At 39.0% G+C, this 23309-nt stretch overlaps 1 protein-coding gene across 5 annotated transcripts in view; it reads right to left on the bottom strand.

Moving 5' to 3' along the window:
* The window catches only part of ZNF638 (zinc finger protein 638), an 81539-nt gene extending 71885 nt beyond the window's left edge, over positions 1–9654 (bottom strand). For all 5 annotated transcript variants that reach the window (XM_082852019.1, XM_082852023.1, XM_082852020.1 and 2 more), the window contains exon 1: positions 9583–9654. The gene's annotated coding sequence lies outside the window, so the exon portion shown is untranslated. The remainder of the gene's footprint in view (positions 1–9582) is intronic.
* Positions 9655–23309: the final 13655 nt, after the last annotated feature.

Here is a 23309-nt window from a genome sequence, read left to right as displayed (position 1 = left end):
CCTAGAATACTCCTAGGTCTCTGAATCAAACTCAATCTTCAAGATTGTTTCCAAGTCCCACCCCACAAGAATCTCTTTGATCATCTCCTGTGGCACACATTAAGCTGTTAATCTAATAAATGCAGTAATACATGCCATGTTCAAATTCATTTCTAAGCTAGTAATGTATCTCTATATGTCAGATGAGAAGGGTTTGAATTCTACCAGATTCACCATTTACTATTAAGATTTTGGGCAAGCTACTTAATCTCCAGAGCATCAGTTTCCTCATCTGTAAAAAAGGAAAGTATCTTCCTCTACAGATTATTGTTAAGGACTAAGATGAAATACAAATATGTACAGTGTCTAACAAATGAGCTGCCCACTAAATGTCAGTTTCACTCTCCCTCCCCTCATTCCACTGAGCAGGGGTCTTTCAGGCAGACAAATCTCACTCCTAAGCATCAATATCTTTTAATCTCTGCCTCTGCAAAGCAGAGGGTAGCTAAATTTAGGGGGGCAAAAAGGGTAAGAGATGAGTAAAAGCAGAAATCATAAAAATAATTTCTATCTCTATTCACATACAACCTCTTTCTATCTTAACAGATTCAGAAGAATTAGAGTTAAATCTCTTGAACACAAAACCTATCCTGGATACAATATAATAGATGCTCTGTAAGCCCAAAAGTAAAAGCAATCCAAAAAGTCAGCTGTGCTTTATAAAAGTATTTTGAAGCAATTAATTCCTGCTAATGTCAATGTCTTAAAAAAAAAAAACAACAACTCAAAATGCAAAAAGATCAGAAAAAGGCAAGCTTCCCAGCTACACAATAGTATGCTCCAGTCTAAAGTTAACACTTTTTCCTTGGCTGTTATAAACTGAAAATCTACAGTTATCCACATAGATTTGTTGATGCACTGGCATTTAAAGAATCAAATGTTGACTCAAGTATCTAGCAAGTGAAATGATGAATTTGGGATTTTCATTAAAATAATCTAGGAAACAAAGGGTGCATGTCGGCGGGAGTGAGGGGTGGGGTTTGGTGAGTGAGAAGTTAGATGAAGCACAACTGGCAAAAATATCTGTTGTGGAAGCTGAGTGACGGGTCCAAAACGATTTATCACCTTTCCTCTCTACTTTTTTACATGTTTGAACATTACCAAAATAAAAAATTAAAGTGCTAAATATTAAGTATGACATTTTTAACAAAACAAAAAAGGAGGGTGGGAGAGTATAAAACCAACGTAATTTCATACTTCTCAATCTAATCTAATATTATCACACCAAAGTCTAACAAAAGCCAAAATCAGCTGATTTGCTATGATTAACAGGCAATGTATAAATAACATGCAGATTTAAGTCTAAAATCTCATTTTAGTTCATTCTCTCCTACATCATTCCTTCCCACCTGACTCAACTGACTTATTAGTTATTAAACAGTTTCATATTTCACTCTTTCTCTGTGTGGAAAAAAAACTATTTGTGAGATGAAAAAAGTAAAATTAAGCAAAACAAGCAAAGGACTCTTGATATGAAACCCCTGATTAAGAATTAGGTTATGCCACACCAAAGAAAATAAACCCTCAGTCTTTTGAGAATGAAACTGATATAACCTAAAAACAATGTGATAAGAAACAAGAACCAGGAAGACAAGGGTAAATTTGGCATTAACACCTGGAAAACAACTGAACATATAAAGACAACAATTATAAAGCCTTCTTCACTTAACTCTAGGAGTTCTGGCCATAAAGAGGTTCATTCACCTAATGGAATTTACAGAGAGCCAACACATCAAATCATAAAACTAACTTGGAAAAATCTGAGTTGAGATCTGAGTTCTTAATTATTAACTCCACTGAACACAACTGCAATTAAATAATACTTACCCTTTAAAATAAATTTTTATTCCTGATGATATAACAGATGTTTGTTAAACAATGAAAAGTAGTAAATGAAATGCTTACCAGTAAAACCATTACCAACACTGAACTAATATTCTGATGTAATTTCTTCTAGTTTTGTGTATGTGCATACATACATGGATGGGAAGGGGAAGAGGGTACACCAAACTTTATCGTATGAACTACACTATTGGCTATTTTCAATCAACATTTTATTTTCCTAAATTTAATGGTTTTCAAAACAGGATATTTAATAGTCACAAAACATTCTCAACTCCTGAAGGATTATTATTTTTTGATAAGTAGCAGTTAAAAACTCTTTTCTATGTCCTATCAAGAACTAAAATATGCCACTCTGAAAAGAAATGAAATATTCAACAAAATGTCAACCATACAAATTCTTTTAGAAGCATCTAGTAGAAACTGAGTTCTTGAGGCAGACATGAAGAAATGGCTTAACAGATTTTTTAAAAATCGCCATGATATCCCATGAGATATTTCTGTGATGTCCACTACCTATTTTGATACAGTCTTTCAGATGGAAGGGAATCCTTAATTTTCTTTACAGATATTCATAAAGAAATCTGAAATCTAAAAATATAAAAGCATCATCGAAAATTAGTCAGCCAGATCATAATGGCTCCATTAGATTCATAATGAAAAGACTTATCAAACGCCATACTTGAACTTTATAGCACTTCACTGTTTAAAAAGCAATTTGATATCCGTTATCTCATCTGAGCCTTACAACAACCCAGTGAGCAAGTGAATCCAAGTTTACAGGTTAAGTAAAGCCTTAGAACTAAGTGGCAAGGTCACAAACAGAACCTGTGACTCCTCTCGGTGTTCTTTCCATGCTGTATTCTAAATATATAAAATTTAAATTTTATAGCTTTGTTTTTTCTAATTATTAAAAAAGGCAATACATGTTCATTAACACCCTCCCCCAAAAGAAAGATCATCCCCTTGACAAGCAGAAAAGAATTAAAAGTCTTCTATAATCTTACCATGAAGGGAAAACTACAATTAACATTATTTTCTAGGTATATACCCACATACTTCATTTGATACCCGGTGTTAGAGCAACTGTTTGTCTCAAAATATATAAAATTTACTTTCACACCTAAGAATGCAAGTATTACCCTGGCCAGTTAATACAAGAGTACATGCCATTCCGTGCTTTTCTCAGTTTGACTGGTACTCAATCTTCTAATCTCCTCTAGTATATAGGTAGATCCACTCAGCCAACTCTTTTCTACCTTTAGTTTTGTCCCCTCATGTCTCACAAAAGGTACACAAGTCATAATTCTGAAGGTGCCACGAGTACCATGCTGGATGTTAAAAATGCCAAAACGTGGTACACCTCAATGAAATCATCAAAGAAACAGAAAGAAAAAAATAAGCAGAAAACTAGCAACATTGTTTTTATCATGAAGGGCATCATCAAACTTCACTGCTACCTGGAAGGATTGGTAACCATCATGATTTCAGATCTGAAAGAAAACGGAAGATCAACTTGCTAATAATGCACAATACCAGGAACAGATCACCATTAACAACCTTATACAGCAATGATTTAATAGTTATTATTTCCATGAAGACAACTTTTTTGATAAACAGGATATGTGAGTATAATCAGATGCTTTTTTCTTTTTCAGGAATATGTATACTGCATACATAAATGGGTCTCTACAGACAACACTGTATTCCCACAGTACATGATGCCCCCCTGAGATGTTCACTGGTGGTCCTGCTTATTACTTTGCCACCCTCAACAAACAGAACACATTAGTCCAAGAGAAACCACTAGATCCAACTTGGAATAAAGAAATCTTTTCTGAGATTTTTTTTTAAACTAGAAATGAGAAAAATGGTGAATACTGATAAAACTCTGTTGTCAAAATGCTGTTGACGGCATACTCACTGGCTTAGTGAGAAAGCACGAAAACTGAAAAAAGGAAAGCCAGTAAAATAGGTAAGCAGGACCAAGAGGTAAATATAGTACTGAAGACTACCAGTTCCAACTGTTCTTGAAGTCAGACTGCATTCCTACCCTTCCTGCCATTTGGTTGTTCACTTCTTTCATGAAGTGCATGAGCCAGAAAATGTTCCCATCTGCCTAAAATGGGTTTCCAAAATCTTCAATTAAGTGTACCAAAATTATCTGGCCAAATGACTTAAAATGCCAAATGCCTTAAAGTCTTTACAAAGTACAAAAGAGCATATATAATGTTACTTTATATAAAAAATGGAAATGAGAAAACACATGTATCTGCTTATGGTTACAAAAAGAAATATAGGTAGGATAACACAGAAAACAGGACTGAAAAGAAATAAATGGGAACCATATTTCATGGAGTATGTCTTACTATATAATTTTGACTTTCAGAAGCATGTCAACAAACTAAAGTTTTAAAAAAATTAAATCAAGGATGGGAAGAAGGAAAAAAGCTAAAACTGAAAGCAAACTAATTCATTTTCAAATGAATACCATAACTCACTGAAGGGGAAAAAGAAAACTAAACTAAACTGAAAACAAGTAATTTATGAACCCACTATTTGATTTATATGCTCTCAGTTTTGGTGGAGCTAGGAGAAAACTGAGACCTACAAACAAATTCTTACTCTTTTTACTAGTTTGTTTTGTCTTTTGCTTTTTTTTTTTGCAGTGGTATGGATGAAACAATTCTTAAATTACTTTAGCTGTATCATGGGACTGAGCATATAAGTAAATGTTTTGATAGTGCTGGGGACCAGGGTTCTCACTGTGGAAAACAAGATATATACATGGAATAAGATAAAGCAAGAAAGGACTGGGCAGTAACCACTGAGTAAGCCAGGAGTCCGTAACACCATACCAATCAATCACTGTAAATGTGGAGAAAATGCTAAGTTGGAAAATCATTTTATAACCATCACAGTAATGTAAAGATTGGTTCAGGCAAGAATCATCCGTGCATGTTAAATCCTGAGTGAAATTCTGATGAGGAACAGGACATTTCCATGGTCTTAAAATATCTCTCCACAGATCAATTAGTTCAAGGAAGAAAAAACCTCAAACATTTTGACCAAACATGTGATCAAACATCATATTATCCATGAGGGGCAGATGGACTTCCTGCACCTCCAGATCTGATACCATGGGGGAACAAAGCAATTTGATTTTTCTCTCCAGGGATGCATAATCTGAATCTATTCAAGAGGAAACATCAAAAAAATCCAAAATGAAAAATGTTCTATTAAAAAAAAAAAAGAAAGCAAATAGTATTCTTCGAAAATGGCAATTTCACAAAAAGATTAAAAGACTATAGAAATATTCCAAAGCAAGGAAGACTAAAGAAACACAACTAAATGCAATTACCTAATCCTAGACTGACCCTGTACTGGAGGGGAGAAAAAACTGCTATAAGAAACATTATTGGGCCAACAGACAAAATCAGAATATGGTAAAAAATATTATCAATATTAAATTTACTGAGATTGATAACGGCACTATGACTACAAAAGAAAACATCCTATTCTTAGGAAATAAACTATTATGCTAATTAATAAACTAATAAAGGGTAAAGGAACACAATACATGAAACTTACTCTCAAGGTAGTTCAGGAAAAAAATAAGGGTGCATGCAAGCACGCAAAACGATAGATAAAGGGAAGGGAAATACGGAATTCCCCTGTAAGCCAGCAGTTTAATTCATTCAAATAGTAAATGACCCAATACCAGGCTATCTAACACCTTAGTACTAGTTCAAAAAGGGACTATAAGCAAGTATGGCAACAGGCAGAAAGCTGGCAATGATAAAGAGCATCAGTCCTAAGCACATTTTTGGATTTGGCTATTCTTCTGCAACAGGTTCACTCCCTAACTATTGACTGTTAGCCCATTATGCAATCCATAATTATCTCATTTTTGGGGAAATTTCCACTTATCTGAAGATATCCACCCTGCTACAAGGAGTGCCAGCAAGTGACTTCATGCAAAATTGGGTAACTCCCATAAGTAAAATTTAACACTAACATAGCATAGCGTTTTTTAAGAACTTAGACCCTGGACTCAGTGCTTTAATTCTGATCCTGTTGCTTGCTAAAAATGTGAGCCTCAGCAAGCTGATTAACCCAAGACTCTATAACAGCACAGAATGTTGATGTGAAGAATGATTAAAATTATACCCCGTGACATGCAACAGATGCTCAAAAAATGTTAAGACAGTAAACAAAATGCTTTACCTAAGAAGCAGGTAGTTGTTTGTTCCTTTTATTAAGACATGGGTAATTTCTGAAAATTTCAACATGGTAGTAGAAATAGAAATTAAATTAATACATGTATACACAGACACGTGTGTGGTGTATAAGAAACAATTAGGGAGATGTGAATACTGACTGAATCTCTGATGTTAAGGAACTATTATTACTTTAGGTGTGATATGCATGTTTTTTCTTAAATATTTTGGAGAAAAATTCTGAACTATAAATTGATGAATGATATGTTATGGGATTTGCTTAAAAATAACAGGATGGAGGGTAGAGACAAGACTGACCATTAGCTTATAATTGTTGAAGCTGGGTGATAGGTGAATCATTATAAAATACTCTCTGCTTTTGCGTATCTTTAAAATTTTCCCTAATAAAAAAAAATTTTTTTGAAAGAAGTGAAGAAATTCAAAAGAATAGAAAGTTGGCAACATTCACTCATTAGCAAGAACAACAGGGAAATCAGTTGCAAGATTAATAAAATGAAGACTGTGGAAGTAAGGCAAGAAAAAAGTATGAAAACTTAAGAATGACTCTAACAATAAATATACTTTGTTATTTAAGGGGCTCAAAAGAGTAGAAAAATAATCCAAAATGTACGTACCCCAGGGTAAGCACTAAGAAAACATCTTAATATATGCACCTTAAAACCCCTTCTCCTATACTCCCTGAACATTTCTCTTTTCAATACAAAGCCCGTTACTCTTGATCCTCACTGATCATAAGAGCTGTGTTTTATTTCTGTACCTCACCTTTTCCCTACCATTATTTCTTCCTTTCCATTATTCTCTTATTTTCCATATACCTATCTTCCTTCCATTTTCATTTCAATCACAAATTTCAGACTACAGTAAATAAAGTTGAAGCAATGAAAGAGTAAGTAAAGTTGGATACAAAGAAGGCTTATTGGCTTTAGCCACAAGTATAATTACTTTCAGTTTGGAGGATCTCTAAAACCACATTTCAACATTCAGTAGCTTGTTTCCTTGCACAACAGCCCAAAATATATTACTGGGTACCCATACTGGAAGCACTGTTTCTCAGTATATAAAGCATTTTATTAATTATTTGGACAGATATTTTCCAAACCTTGACCAGTATACATTAAGTCACAGTAGAAAGAGCACGATTTGCACTCCCAAGGGCCTGTGTTCTTATCCAGACTCTGGCAACCACCACCTGAGTTCATTCACTCAACGTAGGAGCATCTAATACATACCAGGCACTGGGACAGATACAAAGATGAACATAATAATCATATAAATAAATGGATACAATATTATTTTGATAAGTTTATATCAATAGATGAACAAAATATTTTAATGAAAGATTATATGATCTTTCAGCTCCAAAATTCTATCAATTTAACCTAAATTCCTTTAAGCCTCTTCTTTTTAATTAAGAGGTAGTATCCACAGGTTGCAATTTTCTATTAAAAGATGCTGCCTAAGCACTGAAAAATTTGCAACAATAGTAACAGCTAACATTTATTAAGTACCTACTATGTGCCAAAGGATAGGGGCTTTTTATACCTTTTCTAACTTAATCCTCACAATAATCCCAAGCAGGAAGTAGTGGTATCACCATTTTACAGATACGGAAACAAAAGTTCAGAAAGACTAAAATAACTTACCCCAAATCTCACTCATACAGTTAAGAGGAAAACAGGGATTCGAAGCCAGATCTTCTGATTCCAAAGCCTATATTCTCTTTCCACTAAACTATTTGTCTCTCATTTTCTTTCACTACATAAAAAAAATTTCCAGAGATCACCTTCCTAAGAGCACCCAAGAGAAAAATTTTAAGACAGCCATGAAGTACAAAGTGATCACTGATTGTAAGAAGTATTTTTTTAAACCTGAGTATATGCTGTATACGCCCTCCATAACAAAATACAAGAGATTACAAAACTAAAATACAACCACTACTCAAGGTAATAAATATGTGTGACATGAAAACTAGTTAATAAAAACGAACGAGATTCTGTGGTTTCTTCCAACTGTTTTATCTTTACCCTCACTTGGTTCCAACACAATCAAGAAGGCCCAGCATTATTTCTGTGTATTAACATGTTAATTTCACATGATTATTTAAGTGTATATTACCGAGTATGAGAATATAGTGTATATGAAATGCTGTCAAATGGAAAAAGAATGCAACATAAGCCCACTAAGTCTAGAATACCTAATCATCAACAATATTTAAAGCTATGTTGAAATAATGTAAATTATGTGTTCATTATTCTGTATAAACTTCATTAAACTCACTTTTTTTGTAAATTGTTTTTCAGTACCAATTTTAATTGCAAATCTGAGCCAGCAAACATCCTTGAAAAATGAGTTAACCCTTTATAACAAATAAAGAAAAAAAAAATTTTGTGCACAATTCCAAAGCTGGTTAGAAAAAGAATCTGAATCAACAGAAGTCGCCGGATCCTGCTAACAAATTTTTCTTCAGAACTCCTCCAGATTAAAATATTACTTTCCCCCCAAATTTTGCCTCAGAGCAAATTTTAAAATTAAGAGAAAATAGCTTGAGGAAGCCTTCGTTGTCTACCACAACTACAGATCTTGTAATAATATGTCTCCCTTATTCACAGTTATCCCAAACAACAAAAGATCTGTTTCAGATGTCCTCCAGGATTCTTGTGTGTGGTACACATTCTCCCCCCACCTTGAACAGAACGGGGCCCAAGCTAGGAATCCCGCAAACCTAAATCACTAACGATCCGCATTCTGGATTCCTCTGAGTAATTTGGAATTAAGTATCAGAGCAGTTCACGAGCCCTCGGTATCCCGCACAGAGGTGACACTCTCTTTGCTTTCAGGCCCGCACAAGGCAGGGAGAGAAAACCTCGACCAGCAAAAGCCGCTGGATCGTAGGTTCCCTCTTCACCCCAACTCCCCCTTCCCCAGCCCCAAACACAAACACGCTCTTCTCTCCACGCTTCTTGCACAATACTGCTCGCCGAAGGGCTCAGCTCGAGCTCCACCGCCTCTGTTCCAGGCCCGACGGGAATGGTTACTCCCTCCGCGACGCTCCCTCACCACCGCTTCCTCCGGCTGTCAGGCCTGGTGCGCTCTCGGCAGGCCCTCCGCGGATGGGGAAGGGGCCGCCACGGCCTTGCCAAAAGGCTGTTTTCGTTCCTCCGCCCAGTGCAAACGGCGTCAGGCGGCTCTTCCTGAAGTAGGGTCCTAGCACGGGCCCCGACCCGGCCCTCCGGGGGCAGTGCGGTGAAACGACGCGGTGGAGAGGCAGCCGAGCTCCCTTCCCATCCCGGGGGTCCCCCAACCTCCTCCCGCCCCCGCCGTCAGCCCGCCGCCATTTTGTGCGCAGCCGCTGCGACACAGATACAATAGTCGGCCCGGATTGCAAAGGAAAGGCTCAGGACCCCCACGCTACGGACTCCCGCCTTCCAGCCCCCTGCTCCCCACAAGGCAGCCGTCCTACCTATGCCTACCCGACTAACAGCCGGATCCCATTTGCGCCCCACACAGTTTAGACTCAGCCTCCAGTCTCGACACCGAAGAAGCTACCGCCTCCAAAGAGCCGCACGCATGCGCGCCGGTCGGGCCTTTGCGAGCCCTCAGCTGCTCGCGGCGCCTGCGTACCGCCGGCACCGCGCTCGCCCGGAGGCACGAGAAAGGGGCAGGAGGAACTCGGTTCCGGAAGGGGGCGCTCTCTCGTGTGGCGTTCCAGGCCTCCCCGGCAAAACTCGGGCACCGGTATCGGTGCCTCTGCCTGTTATGTGCTTGTCCTCTATTGTCCTGTTCAAATCATGAGCATATGTGAGACCTGCTTTGTCTCACCTCCATGAAGTCTTCCCTGATCATTTTTGCCTTCAATAATACATTAAAATACATGGTATTCATCTGGCATTGGATACCGTAATGCTTTGTATGATTAAGATTTCACCTGCCTTTATCCTTTAAACATAGATATAGAAATACTTAATATTTCAATATCAAATCAATAGATATAAATTTACAATGATGCGAGGTATATCATAGCCACTGAAAACGTCAAGAAATTTGAATTCAATTAAAGCTAATTGAGCTAAAAGCTTAACACCTGGAAAATCCTTTGAGTCGTTTCATAATAAAAATACCTAATGTGGTAGATATTTTTTACCTTTATTTTACCGATTAAAAACCTTGAGTTAAGAGACTTTGAGTAACTTCTCAAAGTACCTCTACTACACCAACAAAAAAATTCAATCATTGGGCAAAATCTGGTAGAATTCACAAGTCCTGCCCCTTGGATACCATGCAATTCACATCACCTGCGAGCAACTGCTAGTTGTGATGCAACACAAGTAGATGCATTTCTTTTATTCACATTAAGCATAGAAAAGGCTGAAAGAAAAGTCTTTTATAAAATAATCTTACCGGATTTTCTTTTCAAACTTAAAGTCCTGATAGAGGCAACAAGCCAAAAACAACAAAGAAAAAGCCAAGAAGCTCTCCCCAAACTCCAAATAACCAATGTTAAAGTGTGATTATTTCCTTCCATATATTTCTTTATATTCATACAAACATACCCAAACATGTTAATTGCCTGTAATGGGAAATGTTCTTCATTCTTTTTTTCCCAAAGATTTACACATTGGCCTGCTATTTACTTTCCTGATTACTGACATTTCTCCAAGTAAATCATATAAATCCTCTTTTTTTAATAGTTGCATAAGACTCACAGTATGACTCTATCATCAATTATTCAACCTGCTGAACACTAAAGTTGTTTTCAGTCTTTTTGATACTTACAAACATTGTTTTATACAAACAGCCTTACCAACTAATATTTTTATTTCCAAAGGCAAGTGAGACAGCTAGATTAAAGGACATGGATAGATAGATATTTAATTTTACTAGATAGTGACAGAATACTTTCCAAAAAGCTTATACAAATTCCCACTGTCACTAAATATGTAAAAGAATGACCATTTCTCCACAACCTTACTTCTTTTTCTAAACTGACGTAGTTTAAAAAATCAATGGACCTGTCTGCTTTCTAAGTTTGGTAGAATTCATCTTTGAAATATCTCTTCTGGTGCTTTCTCTAGGGGCTGTTCTTGAACAACTTTCTCTAGATTTTTTTTTTTTTTTTTTTTTTTGCGGTACGTGGGCCTCTCACTGTTGTGGCCTCTCCCGTTGTGGAGCACAGGCTCCGGACGCGCAGGCTCAGCGGCCATGGCTCACGGGCCCAGCCGCTCTGCAGCATGTTGGATCTTCCCGGACCAGGGCACGAACCCGTGTCCCCTGCATCAGCAGGAGGACTCTCAACCACTGCGCCACCAGGGAAGCCCTCTCTAGATATTTTATGATATATAATTTGATTACAATTTTTCTCTCTCCTCCACAATCATTCCTATAATTTACATTCTCCCAGAAAAACATCCATTTTACCTAGGTTTTCTAATTCATTTCCCTAGAGTTGGGCAAACTAATTCATTTCCTTTATGCTTCCCCCTTACATGGCTTTATTTCTATAGCACATATCACCTTCTAACATACCATATAGTTTATCTCTTATTATTTCTTATCTAGCTCCCTCCACTAGAACATGAGCTCTATGTTAGGGATATTTGTCTGTTTTCTTCACTGCTTTATCTCTAATACCTAGAACGATACCTGGCACACAGTAGAAAATCAGTGTATATTTGATGAAAGGGTGAATGACCCTGATGGGTAAAAAAAAAAACCTTTAATATTCTTTGCTGGTATTTCTAATGAGCTGATTGTCTCTTTTTTAATCAGGAGATGGTGCTTGTATATAAGGAATATAACCCTTTGTAAAATATGTTGCAATTGGTTTCTCCACATTGATATTTTATTTCTGAGTGTCTTTTGCCATTATAAAATTTAAATGCAATCAAACTTGTCATCTATTCCTTTATGACTTCTAAATGGTGTGGGTTTTTGTTTTGTTTGTTTCTGGTCTAAGAAGGCTCATCTCACCCCCTCCAGAAGCATATACACCCGGAAATTATACAAAAATTCTTCTAAAATTTCTATATTTTTGCTTACAATTTTATAACTTTATTTTTTACAGTTAGATATTCAATTAATTTAAGATGTATTCTTTTTGTGACATGAAGTAGCAACCTAACTTTGTTTTCTTCCAAATGTATGAGATCCATCATGAAGCTTCCAGATATTAAATAAACAAACCACCATTTTCCCCCTTCACTGAAATGCTCCTTCCCCTTAAAAAACAACCACAAATTATTAAATTCCTGTATATAAAAATGGATTAAAAAAATGGATTTATGGACTCTCTAGTCTATCCTACCAATATATTTGTCTACCTATGGGCCAGTACCATTTGTTCATTCATTAACTGATCCAACAAATATTACTCGAGGGCCTACTCTATGCCAGAAACCCTTCTGGGTACCAAAAGGTCAGTGGCAAACCAGACAGCAACGCTAACTCCTGCCCTCATGACACCTACAGCCTTGATTGGGGTGACAGACAATAAACAAGTAAGTATGTAGTATGTCAGATGGTGTTAAGTGCTATGGATAAAAAAAAGCATAGGGATCAGGACATAGGGAACCAGGAGGTGACAGAAGCTATAATTTAAATAGGATGTTCAAGGAGGACTTCCGGGAAGATGGCAGAAGAGTAAGACGCGGAGATCACCTTCCTCCCCACAGGTACACCAAAAATACACCTACACGTGGAACAACTCCTACAGAACACCTACTGAACGCTGGCAGAAGACCTCAGACCTCCCAAAAGGCAAGAAACCCCCCATGTACCTGGGTAGGGGAAAAGAAAAAAGAATTAACAGAGACAAAAGGATAGGGACAGGACCTGCACCAGTGCGAAGGAGCTGTGAAGAAGGAAAGGTTTCCACACACTAGGAAGCCCCTTCGTGGGCGGAGACTGCGGGTGGCGGAGGGGGAAAGCTTCGGCACCGCAGAGGAGAGCACAGCAACAGGGGTGCAGCGGACAAAGCAGGGAGATTCCCGCACAGAGGATCGCTGCCAACCGGCACTCACCAGCCCGAGAGGCTTGTCTGCTCCCCCACCGGTGCGGGCGGGGCTGGGAGCGGAGGCTGGGGCTGGGAGTGGAGGCCTGGGCTTCGGTCGGAGCGCAGGGAGAGGGCTGCGGTTGGCGGCGTGAACACAGCCTGCAGTGGGTTAGTGCGCCACGGCTGGCCAGGAGGGAGTCCGGGGAACAGTCTGGACCTGCCAAAGAGGCAAGAGACTTCTTCTTCCCTCTTTGTTTCCTGGTGCGCGAGGAGAGGGGATTAAGAGCGCTGCTTAAAGGAGCTCCAGAGAAGGGCGTGAGCCGCGGCTAACATGGCGGCATGAGACGCTAAGGCTGCTGCTGCCGCCACCAAGAAGCCTGTGTGCGAGCACAGGTCACTATCCACACCCCCCTTCCGGGGAGCCTGTGCAGCCCGCCACTGCCAGGGTCCCGGGATCCAGGGACAACTCTCCCTAGAGAACGCATGGGGCGCCTCAGGCTGGTGCAACGTCACGGCGGCCGCTGCCGCTGTAGGCCCGCCCCGCACTCCGTGCCCCTCCCTCCCCCGGCCTGAGTGAGCCAGAGCCCCCGAATCAGCGGCTCCTTTAACCCCGTCCTGTCTGAGCGAAGAACAGACGCCCTCTTGCGACCTACACGCAGAGGCGGGGCCAAATCCAAAGCTGAGCCCCCGGGAGCTGTGAGAACAAAGAAGAGAAAGGGAAATCTCTCCCAGCAGCCTCAGAAGCAGTGGATTAAAGCTCCACAATCAACTTGATATACCCTGCATCTGTGGACTACATGAATAGACAACCAATCATCCCAAATTAAAGAGGTGGACTTTGAGAGCAAGATTTATGATTTTTTCCCCTTTTCCTCTTTTTGTGTGTATGTGTGTGCTTCTGTGTGAGATTTTGTCTGTATAGCTTTGCTTCCACCATTTGTCCGAGGGTTCTATCCGTCCGTTTTTTTTTCTCTTAATAATTATTTTTTTATTTTAATAACTTTATTATATTTTATCTTACTTTATTTTACTTTACAACCTAACCTTGCACCTAAAGCAATTAGAGAAAGAAGAACAAAAAACCCCCAAAGTTAGCAGAAGGAAAGAAATCATAAAATCAGATCAGAAATAAATGAAAAAGAAATGAAGGAAACGATAGCAAAGATCAATAAAACTAAACGCAGGTTCTTTGAGAAGATAAACAAAATTGATAAACCATTAGCCAGATGCATCAAGAAAAAAAGGGAGAAGACTCAAATCAATAGAATTAGAAATGAAAAAGGAGAAGTAACAATTAACACTGCAGAAATACAAAAGATCATGAGAGATTACTATAAGCAACTTTATGCCAATAAAGTTGTCCAATAAATGGACAACCTGGAAGAAATGGACAAATTCTTAGAAAGGCACAACCTGCCAAGACTGAATCAGGAAGAAATAGAAAATATGAACAGGGCTTCCCTGGTGGCGCAGTGGTTGAGAGTCCGCCTGCCGATGCAGGGGACATGGGTTCGTGCCCCAGTCCGGCAAGATCCCACATGCTGCAGAGCGGCTGGGCCCGTGAGCCATGGCCGCTGAGCCTGTGCATCCGGAGCCTGTGCTCCACAACGGGAGAGCACAACAGTGAGAGGCCCGCGTACTGCAAAAATAAAAAAAAGAAAATATGAACACACCAATCACAAGCACTGAAATTAAAACTGTGATTAAAAATCTTCCGACAAACAAAAGCCCAGGACCAGATGGCTTCACAGGCGAATTCTATCAAACATTTAGAGAAGAGCTAACACCTATCCTTCTCAAACTCTTCCAAAATATAGCAGAGGGAGGAACACTCCCAAACTCATTCTACGAGGCCACCAGTACCCTGATACCAAAACCAGACAAGGATGTCACAAAGAAAGAAAACTACAGGCCAATATCACTGATGAACATAGATGCAAAAATCCTCAACAAAATACTAGCAAACAGAATCCAATGGCACATTAAACGGATCATACACCATGATCAAGTAGGGTTTATTCCAAGAATGCAAGGATTCTTCAATATATGCAAATCAATCAACATGATACACCATATAAACAAATTGAAGGAGAAAAACCATATGATCATCTCAATAGATGCAGAGAAAGCTTTTGACAAATTTCAACACCCATTTATGATAAAAACCCTGTAGAAAGTAGGCATAGAGGGAACTTTCCTCAACATAATAAAGGCCATATATGACAAACCCACAGCCAACATCGTCCTCAATGGTGAAAAACTGAAAGCATTTCCACTAAGATCAGGAACAAGACAAGGTTGCCCACTCTCACCACTCTTATTCAACATAGTTTTGGAAGTTTTAGCCACAGCAATCAGAGAAGAAAAGGAAATAAAAGGAATCCAAATCGGAAAAGAAGAAGTAAAGCTGTCACTGTTTGCAGATGACATGATACTATACATAGAGAATACTAAAGATGCTACCAGAAAACTACTAGAGCTAATCAATGAATTTGGTAAAGTAGCAGGATACAAAATTAATGCACAGAAATCTCTGGCATTCCTATACACTAATGATGAAAAATCTGAAAGTGAAATCAAGAAAACACTCCCATTTACCACTGCAACAAAAAGAATAAAATATCTAGGAATAAACCTACCTAAGGAGACAAAAGACCTGTATGCAGAAAATTATAAGACACTGATGAAAGAAATTAAAGATGATACAAATAGATGGAGAGATATACCATGTTCTTGGATTGGAAGAATCAACATTGTGAAAATGACTCTATTACCCAAAGCAATCTACAGATTCAATGCAATCCCTATCAAACTACCACTGGCAGTTTTCACAGAACTAGAACAAAAAATTTCACCATTTGTATGGAAACACAAAAGACCCCGAATAGCCAAAGCAATCTTGAGAACGAAAAATGGAGCCGGAGGAATCAGGCTCCCTGACTTCAGACTATACTACAAAGCTACAGTAATCAAGACAGTATGGTACTGGCACAAAAACAGAAAGATAGATCAATGGAACAGGATAGAAAGCCCAGAGATAAACCCACGCACATATGGTCACCTTATCTTTGATAAAGGAGGCAGGAATGTACAGTGGAGAAAGGACAGTCTCTTCAATAAGTGGTGCTGGGCAAACTGGACAGGTACACATAAAAGTATGAGATTAGATCACTCCCTAACACCATACACAAAAATAAGCTCAAAATGGATTAAAGACCTAAATGTAAGGCCAGAAACTATCAAACTCTTAGAGGAAAACATAGGCAGGACACTCTATGACATAAATCACAGCAAGATCCTTTTTGACCCACCTCCTAGAGAAATGGAAATAAAAACATAAATAAACAAATGGGACCTAATGAAACTTCAAAGCTTTTGCACAGCAAAGGAAACCATAAACAAGACCAAAAGACAACCCTCAGAATGGGAGAAAATATTTGCAAATGAAGCAACTGACAAAGGATTAATCTCCAAAATTTATAAGCAGCTCATGCATCTTAATAACAAAAACACAAACAAACCAATCCAAAAATGGGCAGAAGACCTAAATAGACATTTCTCCAAAGAAGATATACAGACTGCCAACAAACACATGAAAGAATGCTCAACATCACTAATCATTAGAGAAATGCAAATCAAAACTGCAATGAGATATCATCTCACACCAGTCAGAATGGCCATCATCAAAAAATTCAGAAACAATAAATGCTGGAGAGGGTGTGGAGAAAAGGGAACACTCTTGCACTGTTGGTGGGAATGTAAATTGATACAGCCACTGTGGAGAACAGTATGGAGGTTCCCTAAAAAACTACAAATAGAACTACCATATAACCCAGCAATCCCACTACTGGGCGTATACCCTGAGAAAACCATAATTCAAAAAGAGTCACGTACCAAAATTTTCATTGCAGCTCTATTTACAATAGCCCGGAGATGGAAACAACCTAAGTGTCCATCATTGGATGAATGGATAAAGAAGGTGTGGCACATATATACAATGGAATATTACTCAGCCATAAAAAGAAACGAAACTGAGCTATTTGTAATGAGGTGGATAGACCTAGAGTCTGTCAGAGTGAAGTAAGTCAGAAAGAGAGAGACAAATACTGTATGCTAACACATATATACGGAATTTAAGGAAAAAAATGTCATGAAGAACCTAGGGGTAAAACAGGAGTAAAGACACAGACCTACTAGAGAATGGACTTGAGGATATGGGGAGGGGGAAGGGTAAGCTGTGACAAAGCGCGAGAGAGGAATGGACATATATACTCTACCAAACGTAAGGTAGATAGCTAGTGGGAAGCAGCTGCATAGAACAGGGAGATCAGCTCGGTGCTTTGTGACCGCCTGGAGGGGTGGGATAGGGAGGGTGGGAGGGAGGGAGACGCAAGAGGGAAGAGATATGGGAACATATGTATATATATAACTGATTCATTTTGTTGTAAAGCAGAAACTAACACACCATTGTAAAGCAATTATACTCCAATAAAGATGTTAAAAAAATAAATAAAAATAAAAACCAATAAATAAATAAATAGGATGGTCAAGAAAGGCATCACTAAGAAGGCAGCATGTGAGCAGAAATCTGATGAAGTGTGGGAATAAGCAGTAGAGATATCCAGGAGGAAGGGTATTACAGGCAGAGTAAATGTAAAACACAAAAGCACTGAGGTGAACGCCAGCTTGGCATATTTGAGAAACAGCAAGAAAGCCAATAAGGCTGCAACAGCATGAGTAAGAGGAGACAGAGGAGGTAAGTGGAAGGGAACAGGGAATACTTACAGCTTGTATTAGTCAGCTTGAGCTGCCATAACAAAATACCACTGGCTGGGTGGCTTAAACCACAGGAACTTATTTTCTTACAGTTTTGGGGGCTGAAAGTCCAAATCAAGGTGTGGACAGGTTTGGTTTCTCCTCAGCCTTCTCTCCTTGGCAGCTGGCCACCTTCTTGCCACGACCTCACGTGGGCTTTTCTGTATGCCTACACATCCCAGGTGTCTCTCCCTCTTCTTATAAGGACACCAGTCATATTGCATTAGGGCCCACCCATATGATCTCATTTAACTGTAATCACTTCTTTAAAGGAAAATAAAGGAAGTAAGGGAAAATGATGAAGCAGGGGCTGGGTAATGCTTTCAATAAGGTAATCAGAGAAGTCCTCCCTGGTGAGGTGACAGCTAAGCAGAGATATAAAGGAAGGGAGGAGGAAAGTCGCACAGAGATCTGGAAGAAGAGCTTTCCAATAGAGGACACATCAAGTGCAAAGCCCTGGGACCAGAGCATGTTGGGTGTGTTTGAGGAATAACATGAATGCCAGCTCAGCTGAGGTGAAGTGGTGTAAAGAAAGGACAAGTTGAGGTAGCAAGGAACCCGATAATGCAAAGGCTTATAAACCCCTTACGGCAATATAGAACACTGAATAAAACCCTAGATTAGGAATCAAAAGAGTTACCTTTCTAGTCCCTGCTCTGATACTAATCTCACTGGATTTCAACTTCTTATAAGGGAGGGGACTAGATTAGCTTGCCTATAAGATGTGAGCCTGGAAATCTGTAAACTGAAAGATGCTCACCAATATTCATGGCATTCCAAAGCAAAATATATTTTTCCCTTAGAGTCTACTGTATTCATGCTTTTATGCCAAGCTTTTATGTCATCTAGTCTCTTTGGACCACTTACAGAATTTCTCATTCCCATCTAAAAATGTCAATTTTCTTAACAGAAAAAAATGTATCCTACTCCACATCTTCTCACCATTACTCTATTTTACAATTCCCCATCCTCTACTTTTACCCACTCTGTTTTCTGATTGGCCAGACAAGTCCTGAGCAGCTCTATCCAAAGCTCAGCTTCTGCCTGTTCAGCATAGCCACAGCTCAATGCCTGAACGTATTAGAAAAAGAATAGTCATCACAAACTGTTTCCTGTGATTTGTTAACATAAACGGGGCTTTGTTTCAATGACATAAAGAATCTCATCACCATTTCATCTCAATTGCAACTGTCCTAATAAACAGGATTTGGGGGCAACCATTGCCTTCCTTCTGTCTTTAGAATCCAAATCTAATGACTGGATAGACACAGGGCCATGATGAAAGTTTGAGAAATCCCACAACATTTCATGTCCTGCAATAGAACATAAACATCGAGAATACTTAGTTCTGATACTTGAATTTTGCAGCATTCATGCCAGACTATAAGGTGTGTACCCAGGTGTAACATATGTAGAATTTTAGAAACTAACTCAAGAAAACAAGCAGTTGAGACTTCCCTGATGGCACATTGGATAAGACTCCGTGCTCCCAATGCAGGGGGCCTGGGTTCAAATCCCTGGTCAGGGAACTAGATCCCACATGCATGCTGCAACAAAGGAGCTGGCGAGCCGCAACTAAGGAGCCCTCCTGCCACAACTAAGACCTGGTGCAACCAAATAAATAAATATTAAAAAAAAAACAAGCAGTTATTTTTCTGAGTTTTTGTCAAAGCTAGTGCAATGGTGACCAGAAATCTGTTTGCCTCTTCTTGTTAAGGTGGTTTCTAAACCTGTCCACAAATTCTTTGATACATTTCACTTCACAAGGTGGAGCCTAATTCCACTTCCTCTGAATGTAGGTCAGACTTACCAGATTGTTTCTAATGAATACAATGTGGTGCAAGTGATACTATGTGACTTCCAAGGCTAGGTCATGAAAAGGGTAGCGTCTGACTGACCCTCCCTTCTCTCCCTTGGATTACTCACACCAGGGAACGCCAGCTGCTATGTCATGAGGACATCCAAACAGCCTTCGAGAAGCCCATAAGGAGAGAAATTAAAGTCTCCACGCAACAACTACCACGAAATTGGCAGCCATTTCATTGAGCCACTTGGGAGACAGAACCTCCAGCCTCAGTGAAGCATAAATGACTGCAGCTTAAATCAACATCCTGAAAGCAATCTCATGACGGACTCTAAGGAGGAACTACCCAGTTATGAATTCCTTATCCATGGAAATGGTAAGGATAAAAAAGTATAGTTTGGGGACTTCCCTGACGGTCCAGCAGGTAAGACTAAAAGCTCCCTATGCAGGGATCCCCGGGTTGATCCCTGGTCAGAGAACTAGATCCCATATGTATGCCGCAACTAAGAAGTCCACATGTCGCAACACATGCCACAACTAAGAAGCCTGCATGCTGCAACTAAGATCCTGCGTGCTGCAACGAAGACCCAGGCAGCCAAAAATAAATAAATAAATAAATAAATAAATAAAATAGTTTTTAAAAAGTATATTTTTGTTTTGCGCCATTAGGTTTTAGGGTAATTTTTTATGTAGCTGTACATAACTAATGCATTTGTTATCTGAAGATTAGGGTCTCAATTCATTAAAAATACAAATCAAAAGCATGATATATCAATCAGTGAACAAAGACCTGGGATTTAGAAACAATAGAATTTTGACTTGAACTCTAATTTAAGTGATAATAATGGTTTCCACAAGCGTAAAATGAGAATAATCCTTTCCCTTCAGGATTTTCATCCTATGAATTCCTTACCCCTATACATTCTGTGTAGAGTCTACATACCAGCTACAAAAGCAATTCCAGAAAAAGATCCACTTCAAGAGTGGAAGCATGAAGAGTTCTATAGACATACTCCCCAGTGAACCAAACATACTGGTGAAAATTATTTTTAAAAAACAATCATTTAAAGTGTCTGTAAATTGTCCTAAGTTTAGACGCCAAATGAAGAAATATTTATTGAAGAAAATCTACTAAATTTTTTTTGGGGGGGTTGTTTTTTTTTGGGGGGGGGTACGTGGGCCTCTCACTGTTGTGGCCTCTCCCATTGCGGAGCACAGGCTCCGGACGCACAGGCTCAGTGGCCATGGCTCATGGGCCTAGCAACTCCATGGCTTGTGGGATCTTCCCAGACTGGTAAGAGGATAGGGCTCCCTCTTCCCCTAACTCCCAAGGGATATGGCATCCCCCCCATCAAGAAGGAAGGGCCACCAACATTTCTGTTCCTTCCCAGCTCTGTGTTATAGAGGCTAAATTTCAGGCAAGTGCAGCACAGAGGTTTAGGGTTCCCTTCTTAAGCCCAGAACACACTCATAAATTGGAGGCCCAATCCCAGATGAAGCAGGCCAAAAATACTGTGGCCCTAATTGCCCTTGTCCCAGTCTGTTGGTAGGACAGAGATTTTACTCCAGGAGAGGCAAGCCAAGAAGACCAGAGGCTACTGTCCCCACCCAAAGTCCTGTTCATAAGCAGAGTTGTCATTCCAAAAGAAGTGGGCCACTGTCCCCAACACCTGCTCTGGAGCAGTGGCTCAGAGATTTTGCCTAGGGAGGAAGGCAGTCATAACAACAGAGAGCTCTTAAGCTCTCCTCAGAGGAAATGACTTTATTTAATACAGTGTAGGGAACTTCAAACCTACACTGGCAATCTCAGAAATAATGGAGAAATTGGGTAAGAAATTAGGAGGAAGGCTGATAGCTTCATAATATCAGCAAACTAAACTGGCAGATCAGCAAGTTTAACAGAGAGAACCAGGGAAAGAAAAAGTTAAAATAGCCTCCTGGGGACAGAAGACATGTCAGAGACTAGTCTCAAAAAGTACACCAGCCAAGGAGCCCAAATTGAATTGGACCAGATTATAAAGAAATTTATGTCTGAAACAATACAGAAATCAGCCTAAAAGCTGGATGTGACACCAACAGAGGCAGACTGCTTAACAGAGAGATCAGGGAAAGAGACAGTCAAAGAGAGCACTGCTAAAACACTGTCATCCCAGAGCAACTTGTGCACATTGAAGGCTGTAATCTCTAAGGAGCAAGTACCGAGTCTGTACACTGCAGGGGCAACAGACTTCACTAAAATAGTTAAGTCACTAAACAAATAAATAAAGAACAACAAACAAGTCCCAGGGGAGAGGGATAATCAGTATCAGATTTGCTACAATATATTACCTTAAGTGTCCAGTTTTCAACAACAAAAAATTACAAGACATACAAAGAAACAGGATGTGTGACTGACTCATACATAGGAAAATAGATAGGCAACAGAAACTGGCTGTGAGAGGGTCCAGATATTGGATTTAACAGACAAAGATTTCATAATAACCATTATAAACATATTGAAAGAGCTAAAGAAAACCATGCTAGAAGAAGTAGACAAAGGTATGACAACATTGCAACAAATAGAGAATGTCAATAAAGAGAGAGAAGTAATTTTTAAAAAGAACTATGTGAACATTGTGGAGGTAAAAAAGTACAATAACTAAAATGACAAGTTCACTAGAGGGGCTTAACAATAGGTTTGAACCAACAAAAGAAAGAATCAGCTCTCTTGGAGATAGACCAATGGTAATTATGCAACCCAAAGAACAGAGGGAAAAAAAGAATGAAGAAAAGTTAACAGAGCTTCAGAGAAATGCTGGATACCAGTAAGTGCACCAACATATGCATAATGTAAGTACCAGAAGAAGAGGAAAGATGAGACAGAGAAAAGAGCAGAAAAAAAAAAAATTGAAGACATAATGTCCAAGTGCTTTCCAAATTGGATGAAAAACATTATTCTACACGTACATGAAGCTCGACCAAGTCATGTAAACACAAATATATCCACACACAAACATATCATAGTAAAAATGTTGAAAGACAAAGACAAAAAGAATTTTGAAAGCAGCAGTACAAAAACAATTCATCGCATACTGATTTCTCATCAGAAACAATGGGGGCCAAAAGGCACTGGAATGACATATTCAAAGTATTGAAGGAAAAAAAATGTCAACCAAGAATCTTCTATCCAGCAAATCTTTCAAAAATGAAAGTGAAATAAAGACATTCCAAACAAACAAAAACTGAGAATTTGTTGCAAGAAGACCTATCTTACAAGAAATGCGAAATGAAGTTATTAAGGTGGAAAACAAGAGACTGCAGACAGTAATTCAAATCCTTATGAAAAAGCAAAGATACCAGTAAAGGTAATTATGAAAGACAATATAAATGCCTATTTATTCTTCTTTCTTCTCTTAAGTGGTTTAAAAATCAACTTTTAAAACAACGGGTATATAATTGTTTTGTTGGCCTACAACACATAGAAATGTAATCTATTTGACAATAATAGAAGGAAGTGAATGGAAGCAAATTTGTATTTCAGTAAGGTAATGACACCAGGTGGTAACTTGAAAACACAGGAACAAATGAGGAGAACCAAAAA

Source organism: Leucopleurus acutus, assembly GCF_964270905.1.
Source record: "Leucopleurus acutus genome assembly, chromosome: 12".
Taxonomy (NCBI): domain Eukaryota; kingdom Metazoa; phylum Chordata; class Mammalia; order Artiodactyla; family Delphinidae; genus Leucopleurus; species Leucopleurus acutus.
This window is presented reverse-complemented; position numbering and strand designations above follow the sequence as displayed.